This window comes from Botryllus schlosseri, chromosome 5 (assembly GCF_051294905.1).
Source record: "Botryllus schlosseri isolate E-star chromosome 5, Bs_hap1, whole genome shotgun sequence".
Classification (NCBI taxonomy): domain Eukaryota; kingdom Metazoa; phylum Chordata; class Ascidiacea; order Stolidobranchia; family Styelidae; genus Botryllus; species Botryllus schlosseri.
In genome coordinates, this window is record NC_137240.1 from 2358316 (window position 1) to 2371506 (window position 13191).

Sequence of the window (13191 nt, forward strand, 5' to 3'; positions counted from 1 at the left end):
ATCACGTCTCAGCATGCGGTAGAATTACTTAGTTTTAATGTCGTCTATCTTTGCACACATGAAAAAATAGACATGGCCGAATCCAGCACCTGGCCAAACCTTGATAGATAAATAATAATAACAGATGCGAAAGAGGGGCTTCGCCCCCCATAAGTTACGGATAGATACTTATAGGGCGGCCCCCGGTAAGTCTCGCCCAGGCTCCCCCGTTCGTATGGCCACCACTGCGCTGTAGCAAATATCCAAATGAGAGATTTGATAGTTGAAGCTCGTTTCATATGAGCAGCAGTTGAACATGGGTCGGCCGACGCCAAGGAACATACGAACGCAGTCGCTCGGGGCATTGCTTGTCTTCGCCCACGCGGCGGCTCAACGGGAATCTACATAGTTAATATTCCCGAGTCTAGACGCGGAGATCGGCGCTTCTGCGCGCACTGCAGCAACGCAACTGAGCTTGGAGGATCTGGTGTGAGTCCCTGCGAGTGAGCGTTTTTTTTTCTTGGTAAGGGGTGGAAACCTGGCCCAGTGCTCTGATTGTCCAACTGAACATGGATAAACGACGGGAGTACGTGGTAACCCGTCGGTCGTCGCAATAATCAGTACACACTACACAAGAAGTAGCTTTTTGTTTCAAAACAGTTGGTGACCCCTGCTCCAGTAGATAGCTGGGTTTGAAATGCATACCTCTTTCCCTCAAGAAAAAACATACATAGGCTATATTTTATGGGAACAGGCATTTCGTAGCCGGTCATTACCGCGCCACGATCCCACAACACACCAAAACATATAAGCAGTTTCGGCCAACACGCAACTCCACGGGATGTGATACCAAAGAAATACCTTGGCCGAAACTTAGGGTATTCGTCCATTGTCAATAGCCGCGCTGAGTGGGCTGGACTCATAACTCCTGTCCTTCCAATCTGGCCCCACAATGCAAATGTCACCCGGCGCATCCACAAAGGAATAAAGCCATGACAATTTGTGTGTGCGTCTCACAAAAGATATTGTTTTAGTCTGCTACATTTGGGCGAGTACAATGTCTTGTGATTATACAACGGACTGGAGGTCGCGAATTAACAACATACAGTAATTATAGCAACATACCAGATGCTATGAATATGAATTAGGTGCCCCAGCTTTACAGGTAAATCTGACACTCGGGGCTCAGAGAGGTTATAAATGAATAGTAATATAATGCAATTACCAATATTATTGACGAAATTCACTTTTGAAAATTGACCAACGGTTGAACAGGGGAATTGCTGTTTTGGCTGAATTGCTGATTCTAGCTACAACCCACGCCAACATGTCAGGCTATATAAGCGGATGGTTATGGCGGCAGGTCAAAATGCTAAGTAACGAACTATGAAATAACGATTGACGCCGTTTCAAGTAGTTATATGAGAATAAGATATGGTTAACATAAAAATTCTGCCTTCAACTTAATACATATACAGCGAGCTGCTGTTACGAGAAACGGCTAAGCACGGCTAGGTTATGATATATATCAGCAGCTGTTTATTTGTAATGCTTCGTTGTGGAAATTGCAATGTCTTATTCGACGAGTACAAAATTCCGAATCTTCGTCAGGTGCACGTGCGTACGTAGGCCTCCTGCTCGCCAAGCAGCAATGGTAAACTGCGTTTAACTAAGCACAACCAAACATTAATTCATAAGTTACTATTTGAAACTATAGGCAGAGTGGTGATCAATATCCTGCTGCGAGGTAGCAACTTCTGTAGTGTATTGATAACCTGATATACACCACGGGAGGTGTTCTTACAATCACACTACAGTGTCCATCGCATGTCTGTTTACTATGTGTGGATACTTGTTACGCAATGACGAGCGGAGCTTATACTTCTGACGTAATAATGAGTCACTGGCGTTTGAAAACAGACGTTTGTGCTAACGCTAACGTGGTATATTATCTCATTCTTTTTCACGAATATTCAGTTTATGTCATAGTCCTTGTACAAACAAAAAGTAATCGTTCTTTCACAAACAAATCGATTAGATATGGGAAGTAGTCGATTACGATTACGATTACTTCGGATTTTTTTCGAATGTAATCGATTGCGATTACGATTACTTCAAAATGCTGTAATCGTCGTAATCGATTACGATTACTAATCGCGATTACCCCATGTCTGATTATAACCATCCGACAGCGGAGTTTTATGGGAAGAATAGACCTATAACTAGCTATTCGCAGGAGCACAACGCCAATGCGAAACCGGTATATGCAGGTTACATTGAAAATAGAATAGTTACACAGAAATTTTGTTCAAATATCTGCGATCGTACTGCTGCATCGCTTTTGACTAATAAGGTCCCGGGCCTCGAGAGAAACCCAAATCGCGATTTAATAATAATGAAGGAAATTCCAAGGTCGGTGTTTACAATTATATCTCTTGTATTCCTCACACACGAAGGGTTGACGCTAGTATAGGCCTAAGACTAAACGCAAGGTAACACTGAACAGCCACTGTTTTAGCGGTTTATAACTACATTCAACCAGCCGGTCATCGTATTAATGTTGCCAATTCCATTTTTGTGAATAACGGTGCAGCTAGAATAGAGCCCCCATGATCCGTTATATAATGTAATATACTATTGTGTATAAAGGCTTGACAATAAAGTACTCAAATGAAAAGTAAAGGCATGGATTTGGAGGTAAAGTTTAGGAATCATTCGACTGGTGCGGCCCGTGAGCATGTGTAGGTTTGAATCCGGCCCGCGACGCAAGTTGAGTTTGACACCGCTGCCCATTGCGTCAACACATTGCGTCAACATCACCGTGCGTTACTTAAGCTCGGTTGCAAATGTTCATCTGTATGTCAGCCAGCCTGGTTGCCTGTTGCGATCGTCAGGCAGATTCGGAGAAATTGGCGTTGCTAAATTAAACCTTTGAGATAAAACTTTTGGACATATTCTGTTCCTGTATATTGTGTGAAAATGGTGACGAACACTAGTTCATTCTGAACCCAAAATAGCCCATCCTCAGCTGCACACTCGCTTTTCTTGGATATCATAATAATGAGAACAACTTAATCAAGGACAACATGAGTCTTCGAAAGCAACATGCAGGATAATTTCCATAATACTCAACAAAAGCACTATATGGGCATCGCGCAGTGACAAGAAATGCTGTTGGCGGAATCGCGGTTTTAGTGCTTTATAAATGTATTCAATCGACCAATCATTATATTTTCGCCAATTCTGTTGTTTGCCGATAATGGTCTTGCTTTAATACAGTCCATATGATCCGTAACATAATGTATAGGAAAATTATGCATATCATTGGTAACAAAGCATTCTAGTGAAAACGAAAGGTATGGATTTGGAGTTAACATTTCGGAATCGTTGCACTGGTCAGGCCCGCGGTCGATCAAACGCTTTGAATCCGGCCCGCGACAGAAGCCGAGTAACACGCCCCTGGTATTACCTATGAATACCATGATGGAATATATTAATAAATAATTTGAGTAGGCCTACGCAATACAACGCGTAATGCGTCGTAGGAATAACGAATTAAACTACGCATAAACAAATGACATTGCGCGACGAACAGGAATACCAGCGTATCAAGTATTCAAAAATCAATCAACGTAACAGATGATTACAAACGAGAAAATGCGCGCCAAATTCTTCTTTTACGTCCGACAGGTCCGGCCATTGTTTATAGTTACACTTACAACTCACGAGACCGCGCCAGCTCGTACACTTCGGTAGATTCGCATCCATCTTGTAGGACGAAGGTATAACATAAAAATAGCGTTTCAAGGCTTAGTATTGTACTTGAAGAAATACTGTAATATTTGAACCTGAAATTGGTGTGTTTTAAAGCAATGAAGTCTATAGTCTTTGTTGTATTGTTTGGCATCAATATACCAGGCTACAATCCCATAAACCTGAACGATAACTATTGTGCGTTTTATGAGATCAGTGTCAATTACTGCAAACTACATGGCAGCGCGCTCAATGAACTTCATCACCTACATGACATGTAAAGATGTAACTATTTGCTCAGAAATTCAATACCAAATCAAATCAACCTATAAGAGCCAACTGGAACATTCAAGACGTGATTGTTTATGTGTGACAGTAATCACAAATACAGTGGTAATGAAGTCGAACATCGTTTTCACAGGACCACTATTACCTCATACGACGGCGCTCATTTAAATGCGTGTATTGTAAACTAGTTTCATCACAAATTGCACATCGTACAACCTCGCAGCCCAGCCAACTACTCTGACAAGTGCGATATGAAAAATATAGTATTAATGGTATTGCATAACATATCTTCCTATACATACTCTAATAATGACCAAATCGTGCCTACATTTGAGATACTGTCTACAAACATACACTAATTTAGTACTCAACTATCAACTCCTGGCGATATGCTAAGCTTTGACTTGAAACACTTGTTGGCAATCTTTCCAACCCTTGTCCCTTTCTACCAGGGAATCCCATGGCACGGAACGGAATAGCGGTTTGGAATATGGAAATGCGCAATGACAAATCTCTTATCTCCATATAACTCTGTACCCATGGGTGTGGGAGTGCACAACGGTAGCTGAGTAATGAGTATTATGGCTTCAAAATGGTAGTTATCTGGTCGAAATCGAAAACAGTCGCCATGTCTGTTTCGCGAGCGTCATCCACCTCGATCTTGCAAGTGTTTTGTACCGGATAAGGCGGTTTTCGTATACATATCAACTAGATAGTGCTTTTCTACCTTTTTGAGCTCCATTCGCATTTTTGTGTAAAATAAACTTCATTCGATGTTATACAAAAAGAAGATGAGGATCTTAACAACATTTTTTTCAGATGTGCAACAAATTGGCTACTAGGTAGCCGAAGCTATCAAGTCTCTCATTAGAAAGGTAACCTTTGTCGCTCGATTTGATTTCAACTATTTCACTAAAACCCTTCTCGGTCGCACAGGTTGTAGGGTTTTGTACAAGAACGTCCACCAGTGATTGGATGGCCAGGTCCTAAAATCTCTTCTGAACTCCTATCCAAAATACGGCGTATTTTTCGCGAGTGACTAATGCTTGCTGGCAGAAATTGTTTTTGAGAGCTGACACAAAGGTCCCGGAGGCTCCAGTTTGTCGAAAGGGTGAAAAACTCGCATGTTAGTGTTGGGGCTTTTGCCTTATGTCTTGGAAAATAAGGTCCAAAACGATCAAGAAGAGTAGGCACATTACAGCTCGCTACGTTGCTGATTCGTTGCTCCAACATGTTTTTTTTTCGATTTCCAATTTTCTGTTTCGCGTGTAAATGAGAAGAGCAAATACTCTCACAATACCGTGTGTTCTGCTCTTTAGCTCAACCTAACTTGAGAATTCATAACAGTTTAATAACGGTAAAGCATCGTTTTAGACTACCACCAAAATCGGAGTTTTTGTGGAATCTCGCGACCCGACCCTCACCCATGATAAGGAACCCATTTTTAATATTGCAGTAGTATGCTACGATTTTACGGACATGTATGACACACAGAACGCGCACACCACATTTCTATACCCGACGCAGCTCTGGCGCACGCGAATTCCGCAATCGAAGGCTTCGTGACCAGTGTGAGTGCGTATACGCCATGTGCCAAAATATCACCCTTAACTTTCATTCCGCATACGTCACAATCACAACCGTAAATATCGTTACCAACATGCCGTCGCAAATGGTTCATCATCTGGCCTTCACCACAGAATCGTTTATCACAAATCTCGCATTCTGAAGTATCACGATCAGTATCCATTCGTATCAGTTTAGTCCTGTCTGAAAATCGGGGAAACAATTCGTCATACATTTCGTAGGCTCACTGCCAAGGTTTCTGCTCGTTAACATCATATAACCTATATGAAGACCACTGTCGCCTATACAATAGTGACCTCGCTGCAAATATTCGATAACGCCTGTTGCACGTTGTTAAATCTCTCGTGCCTATAGATCAGGAACCTTGTTCGGCAAACCATATATTGGCCCTATTTCTTCAATTGTAATTGCCAATTAATATTCACTCTGTCATCATGTCACAAAATTGAAGTTCGCTAGATAGGACTCGTTGTATGCGGCATGTTAGGTGCGAAAAACTAGTGTGATCTTGAGACAAGGGTTCCCAACCATTTTAAACGGTTGCCCCCTTTGAAAATTGCCTTAAGTGATTCTCCTAATACTTTCAAATCTTCGAAATTATTTTTGAAAATAATATATTAATTGTAAAACTGGTCTACGTGTCGACGATAAAATTTGAAAAATATTCATTTTGCAAATTTTTGCATGACCCCAGAAAAACTCTCAGCCCTGCCCTAAAAAGGAATTAATTAAGAAATTTGAATTCACAAAATCGCATCATAATTAAATTATTCGTCTAACTGCTAATTTACAGACCCATATCAGGAGGGCAGGCCGTGTTATTTTTGGCATTTTCAGATTTTATTTTGGCAATTTTGGCATCGCTATGAATTCATATTTAAAGACTCGAATTGACCACGTAAATTGCTTCAGTTGGATCTTTCATATGAAGCGGAAGTCACAAATCATGCAGTATCCACACTGTGCCATCAAACAGTAGATTTAAATCCGAATGGAAAAAGATGTTGGAGACCAAATTTATCGGATACCAAACCGAGTGCTTCTGCAGTACCTGTTCTCAATAGTCGATTCACTATACGTACAACATCACCGGCATTCACACAGGTCGCAATACTTACAATAACAAATCAAAAATGTTTCTGATACGTCTGGCTAGCCGCCGTCACTACCCAACCAATGATCAGAAATCATGAGGGAATTTCATAATCAATATAATATGAAAATCATCCACCCGGCAATAAAAAACTAGGAAATGACTGCATGTAAAAAAAACATGATTGAATCGGTCAATATGATCGGGAATTGCATAAATGTTGCTATCAATTTTTATACTCCCTGCTCACGCAATCAAATATCCTGGTAGAGCTGAATGTGCTGTCTTGGAAACTGTAGGCCCCGGAAATAATAATTAATCATATTCGAGCGGTATCTTCATGAGGTTGTTTCGTAATCTCCTCTCCGATATGCCAAGAATACATTGAAATCGCCCAATCGTAGCAAATTGGTATTTCTTCACTGGCAATTAAATTATCCTTGCGGGTAGGCATTTGTATTGTGGGGTTCAGATCGGAACAGGAACATTCGGTATCAGTCATTTAGGTACCTATGGGCATTGGGCAATTTAACATAGGCCTATGTATTGTATATATAGAAGTTTTCGGTCAGCATAAGAGCAGCCCTTTTCGGCCAAGGTTTTCTCGCCACTGATCGTTCTGGCACACTTCTTGGAGTCGCATGTTACATGGCCTATAACTGTATATGTCTTGGCGCAGTCGAGTAGGCCTACCCAATACTCCAGAAATTTGGTAACATTAATCGCGCATAGCGCGAATAACATTTTCAAAAGTTGCAAATTTTTCCAAAAAAATCTATAATTTATGCTAATCTACGAAATAAATTTGGGCCCCTTCGAACCCCCCCCCCCAATTGGGTGGTTTGTAAAGCGGCAGTTACGGTCCTGTGCATGGTGCGTAGATCTGGAGGCCTTTTGCACAGTTACTTTTTGTATATGCCAAAAATACCAAAAATAGCTTATTTTTGGCATTTCACAGTAAAGCAATTTCTAAACATACGCCTTAGCAACTGTTCTACGATACAGCGCAAATCAATACAGAATACATCGTTTTGCCAGTAACTCAGGAGTCGTGTGTACTTAATCTTTGCGAACCCCATTTTTGGACCGTCACGGACCCCCGAGAAGCCCCTCCGCCTCCAGTTTTCGTTCGAAATTAGCTCAATTATCATTGAACCGTCATTTGTCTTTTGCAAATATTACCTGTAGACTACTGATAAATAGCCACAAAATGACTTTTATTGAAATTAACATCACACTATACGTAAAAATTGGGTAGACTTTATTATTTTGAAGCGAATTTTGCAGCTGTATTTATTGTCTTGAAAATCCGCGTATTCGATTTGATATGAACGATTGCCGAAAATCCATTTCCACGAAGATATGTGGTGGCGAATGTGATATTAACGCGTAACGCTTCTGACGACGGCTTTTGGGGTGAGTTTTTAATGAACATATCAAGTCCAGCCTAGTCATGTCTATCTAGCATCTTATCTTGATGTTATTTAGAGGTTATATCACAGGAGAAAATAGATTTTGTGGTGAGGTTTCAATTCCTTCATTGGGACAGATTAGGAAAAAAAGTTCAGGAGTTTCTATTTTAAACGACTGTTTACTAATTTGCTGAGACTGACAACTCCAAATTCAAAATGTCATCCTATTTGACCTTGCTGTCTCCAACATTTCATTTTTCAACAAACCCCAACAACACATCTCTAAACCGCAATATGTTTGCATCGCCAGGCTATCGGCAGTTTGACAATTGATATGAGTTTTCACAGTCGGATAATTCATAAATGACCATTTTAAAGATGCGAGTCCTAAAGTTTTAGCAATTATGAAGCGAAACTGTCTCATGCTTTCCCTAACTTGAAAAAATACAAATTAGGTTATCAATGATTTTACAAATTTAAAGGTTTCGCGGACCTCCGGTTGAGAACCTCTGATCTAAACAATGAGATATTATGATGACAAATCGATTGTAATTTTGTGTTATGAGCCACACCCGATGGTTGACACTGTTAGCAGCGACGTTAGGATAGCCAACGGTTCTACATATTGCGTCAAAATTGCCGTTTGCAAATGTTCATCAATACCAGCCTGCCTGTGCTATTTAAACCCTATATTGGTGTGTTACAAAGTAATGAAGTATATAGTCTTTGTTGGATTGTTTGGCATCAATATACCGTAGGCTAGAATACAACTAATCTAAACGATAAAACTCTTGTGCGTTTTATGCGATCAGTGCCAATTACTGCAAACCAGACATGGGGTGATTACTTTATGAATGTAATCGATTGCGATTACGATTACTTCGGAATCACGCGATTACGATTACGATTACGATTACAGCAAAATCAGGAAGTAGTCGATTACGATTACGATTACATTGAAAAAGTAATCACGATTACTCACGATTACATTTGTTTTGCTTAGGACTATAATCTTAAATGATATATGGGAAGGCAATACAAGGATTGCGATGAAAAGGCTTAATGAGATATCAACTTTCTTCATACATCTTGCGTCATTTGCTTATTACGTCATAATATATCAATTGCACAACTTTATAGTGCATGATTAATCGCATCCAACGATTTGCATTATTGCCAGGTCTTTACCTGCCGCGCCCCAAATTCCTTAATAGAGTGGGGAGCGTGCTCGAAGGGGACTCAAAAGTATTTCGTAAACCAACAGATATTATAGAGCATTTTCGAGAATTTAATTAATTCTTGTAAATGTTTTTCGAGCTTTGCGATTCAAATAACTCTAGTACAGGGGTCACCAACGCGGACCAAATGAGTCGTCCGCGGTCGCTGTAGTAGTGGTGGCTTTTGGGGTGGGCGAGGTGGGCGGCCGCCAGGGGGGGCTGGCCGAAGGGCTCCCCTATTTGGATTATGCGCTTTTTTCAGGGATAATAACGAATAAACATGGAAATCCGTGTAAGGCAAGAATAGGATTCCGTACAGATGTGTCAATCATCATCAAATCTCTGCATTTGTTAGAAACGTACCATATCCCGATAATCATCACGTCTCTGCATGCGGTAGAATTACTTAGTTTTAATGTCGTCTATCTTTGCACACATGAAAAAATAGACATGGCCGAATCCAGCACCTGGCCAAACCTTGATAGACAGATAATAATAACAGATGCGAAAGAGGGGTCTGGGGGGCGAAGCCCCCCATAAGTTACGGATAGATACTTATAGGGCGGCCCCCGGTAAGTCTCGCCCAGCCCCCCCTCCCCCCCCCCCCCGTTCGTATGGCCACCACTGCGCTGTAGCCAATATCCAAATGAGAGATTTGATAGTTGAAGCTCGTTTCATCTGAGCAGCAGTTGAACATGGGTCGGCCGACGCCAAGGAACATACGAACGCAGTCGCTCGGGGCATTGCTTGTCTTCGTCCACGCGGCGGCTCAACGGAAATCTATATAGTTAATATTCCCGAGTCTAGACGCGGAGATCGGCGCTTCTGCGCGCACTGCAGCAACGCAACTGAGCTTGGAGGAGCTGGTGTGAGTCCCTGCGAGTGAGCGTTTTTTTCTTGGTAAGGGGCGGAAACCCGGCCCAGTGCTCTGATTGTCTTACTCTAAGTGAAGAAATCCAACTGAACATGGATAAACGACGGGAGTAGGCTACGTGGTAACTCGTCGGTCGTCGCAATAATCAGTACACATTAAACAAGAAGTAGCTTTTTGTTTCAAAGCAGTTGGTGACCCCTGCTCCAGTAGATAGCTGGGTTTGAAATGCATACCTGTTCCCCTCAAGAAAAAACATACATAGGCTATATTTTATGGGAACAGACATTTCGTAGCCGGTCATTACCGCGCCACGATCCCACAACACACCAAAACATATAAGCAGTTTCGGCCAACACGCAACTCCACGGGATGTGATACCAAAGAAATACCTTGGCCGAAACTTAGGGTATTTTATTGCCAATAGCCGCGCTCAGTGGGCGGGACTAATAACTCTTGTCCTTCCAATCTGGTCCCACAATGCAAATGTCACCCGGCGCATCCACAAAGGAATAAAGCCATGACAATTTGTGTGTGCGTCTCACAAAAGATATTCTTTTAGTCTGCTACGTTTGGGCGAGTACAATATCTTGTGATTATACAACGGACTGGAGGTCGCGAATTAACAACATACAGTAATATGTCCACGGACCAATTATAACAACATACCAGATGCTATGAATATGAATTACGTGCCCCAGCTTTACAGGTAAATCTTACACTCGGGGCTCAGAGAGGTTATAAATGAATAGTAATATAATGCAATTACCAATATTATTGACGAAATTCACTTTTGAAAGTTGACCAACGGTTGAACAGGGGAATTGCTGTTTTGGCTGAATTGCTGATTCTAGCTACAACCCACGCTAACATGTCAGGCTATATAAGCGGATGGTTATGGCGGCAGGTCCAAATGCTAAGTAACGAACTGTGAAATAGCGATTGACGCCCGTTTCAAGTAGTTATATGAGAATAAGATATGGTTAACATAAAAATTCTGCCTTCAACTTAATACATATACAGCGAGCTGCTGTTACGAGAAACGGCTAAGCACGGCTAGGTTATGATATATATCAGCAGCTGTTTATTTGTAATGCTTCGTTGTGGAAACTGCAATGTCTTATTCGACGAGTACAAAATTCCGAATCTTCGTCAGGTGCACGTGCGTACGTAGGCCTCCTGCTCGCCAAGCAGCAATGGTAAACTGCGTTTAACTAAGCACAACTAAACATTAATACATAAGTTACTATTTGAAACTATAGGCAGAGTGGTGATCAATATCCTGCTGCGAGGTAGCGGCTTCTGTAGTGTATTGATAACCTGATATACACCACGGGAGATGTTCTTACAATCACACTACAATGTCCATCGCATGTCTATTTACTATATGTGGAATGTGGATACTTGTTACGCAATGACGAGCGGAGCTAATACTTCTGACGTAATAATGAGTCAGTGGCGTTTTAAAACAGACGTTTGTGCTAACGCTAACGTGGTATATTATCTCATTCTTGTTCACGAATATTCAGTTTATGTCATAGTCCTTGTACAAACAAAAAGTAATCGTTCATTCACAAACAAATCGATTAGATATGGGAAGTAGTCGATTACGATTACGATTACTTCGGATTTTTTTCGAATGTAATCGATTGCGATTACGATTACTTCAAAATGCTGTAATCGTCGTAATCGATTACGATTACTAATCGCGATTACCCCATGTCTGCTGCAAACTAGCGCAGCCGCAACTCACTTATTACGCAACAGTACAGTATTTGACCCACGAACCAATGAAATGCGGGAACTCGCCTTGCGTTGCTTACGGGCGCAAAATCAAAATAATATACGAGAACGTGACGTGACGTGACGTGACGTGACGTGACGTGACGTGACGTGACGAGAACGTGACGTGACGTGTATTTCTCTATCAGCGAGCGCGTCCGAAATCGAGATCCTTAACATTGTGACGTTTTCCTCTCCGTCACATCGTCTCCGTCACATCGTCAGTGGTTCTCAATCTTTTTAACCTCGCGGCGCCCTCTGAAAATGAAAAATAGTTCGCGGCACACTAGCACAGTCGTTCTCAACTATTTTTGGGTTACGGCACCTGCTAACTATCAGAATACATCGCAGCAGCCACTGCCGTACCTAGCTAGTCTCTGACAAAGTACTTCTAGCCTTTCGGAGCACTGAAGTAGGCTTTGGTCGGCTTCAATGAAGAAATTACTGTATCTTCTATATATGCGGACATTTCACAAATACGTCTACGAATTGTATTATTTGGCATGGGATTCGTTTTCAATTCTTCCGCAGCTTTGGCTCCAAACATTTCTTTACAATTCGAGTGCAATCCGGAAAAATAACATTCTACGCTGCGTTTAGATATTGTTTCATAAGATTTGTTCGACAATAAACTCTGTCCGCATTGTCGATGTAATTAACCATCGCTTCGAAGAGGCCAATCACGATCGCCCATATGACGAATACTGAGGCGTAAAGGCTTATGAACACTGAAGCGTAGGGCTGTTCAAAAATAACTTTTTTTGGATTCCAGCCTTTCAGGGGTCAAATTGTCAGGTTACCCTAAAAAAACGCTGCACACCTAATTTGGTTCAATTCTAACAAGTATAAGACTCCGCAGATCCAATTAAAATTTTTCTGTCAACCCCATGGAATTGCTGAGCTGTCTTCAAAGACGATGCAAAACAAATTTTAGTCAATTACAAGTAGTAGAAGCGGAGTTATTGGAGTTTTTCGTTGATAATTCTCTGAATTCTCTACTATAGTTGCTGACGATTACCCCTGACGAGTGTCAGCGGAAAATATTCGGGTTCATTTCAATATGAGCATACTTCCGAGAAGATGATCTAATAATGACCATATCGTGCCACATTTAAGATACTGTCAACAAACCTGTACTAATGTAATACCAAACTACCAACTCCCTGCGATATGCCAAGCTTTGGCTTGAAACACTTGTTTGCAATCTTT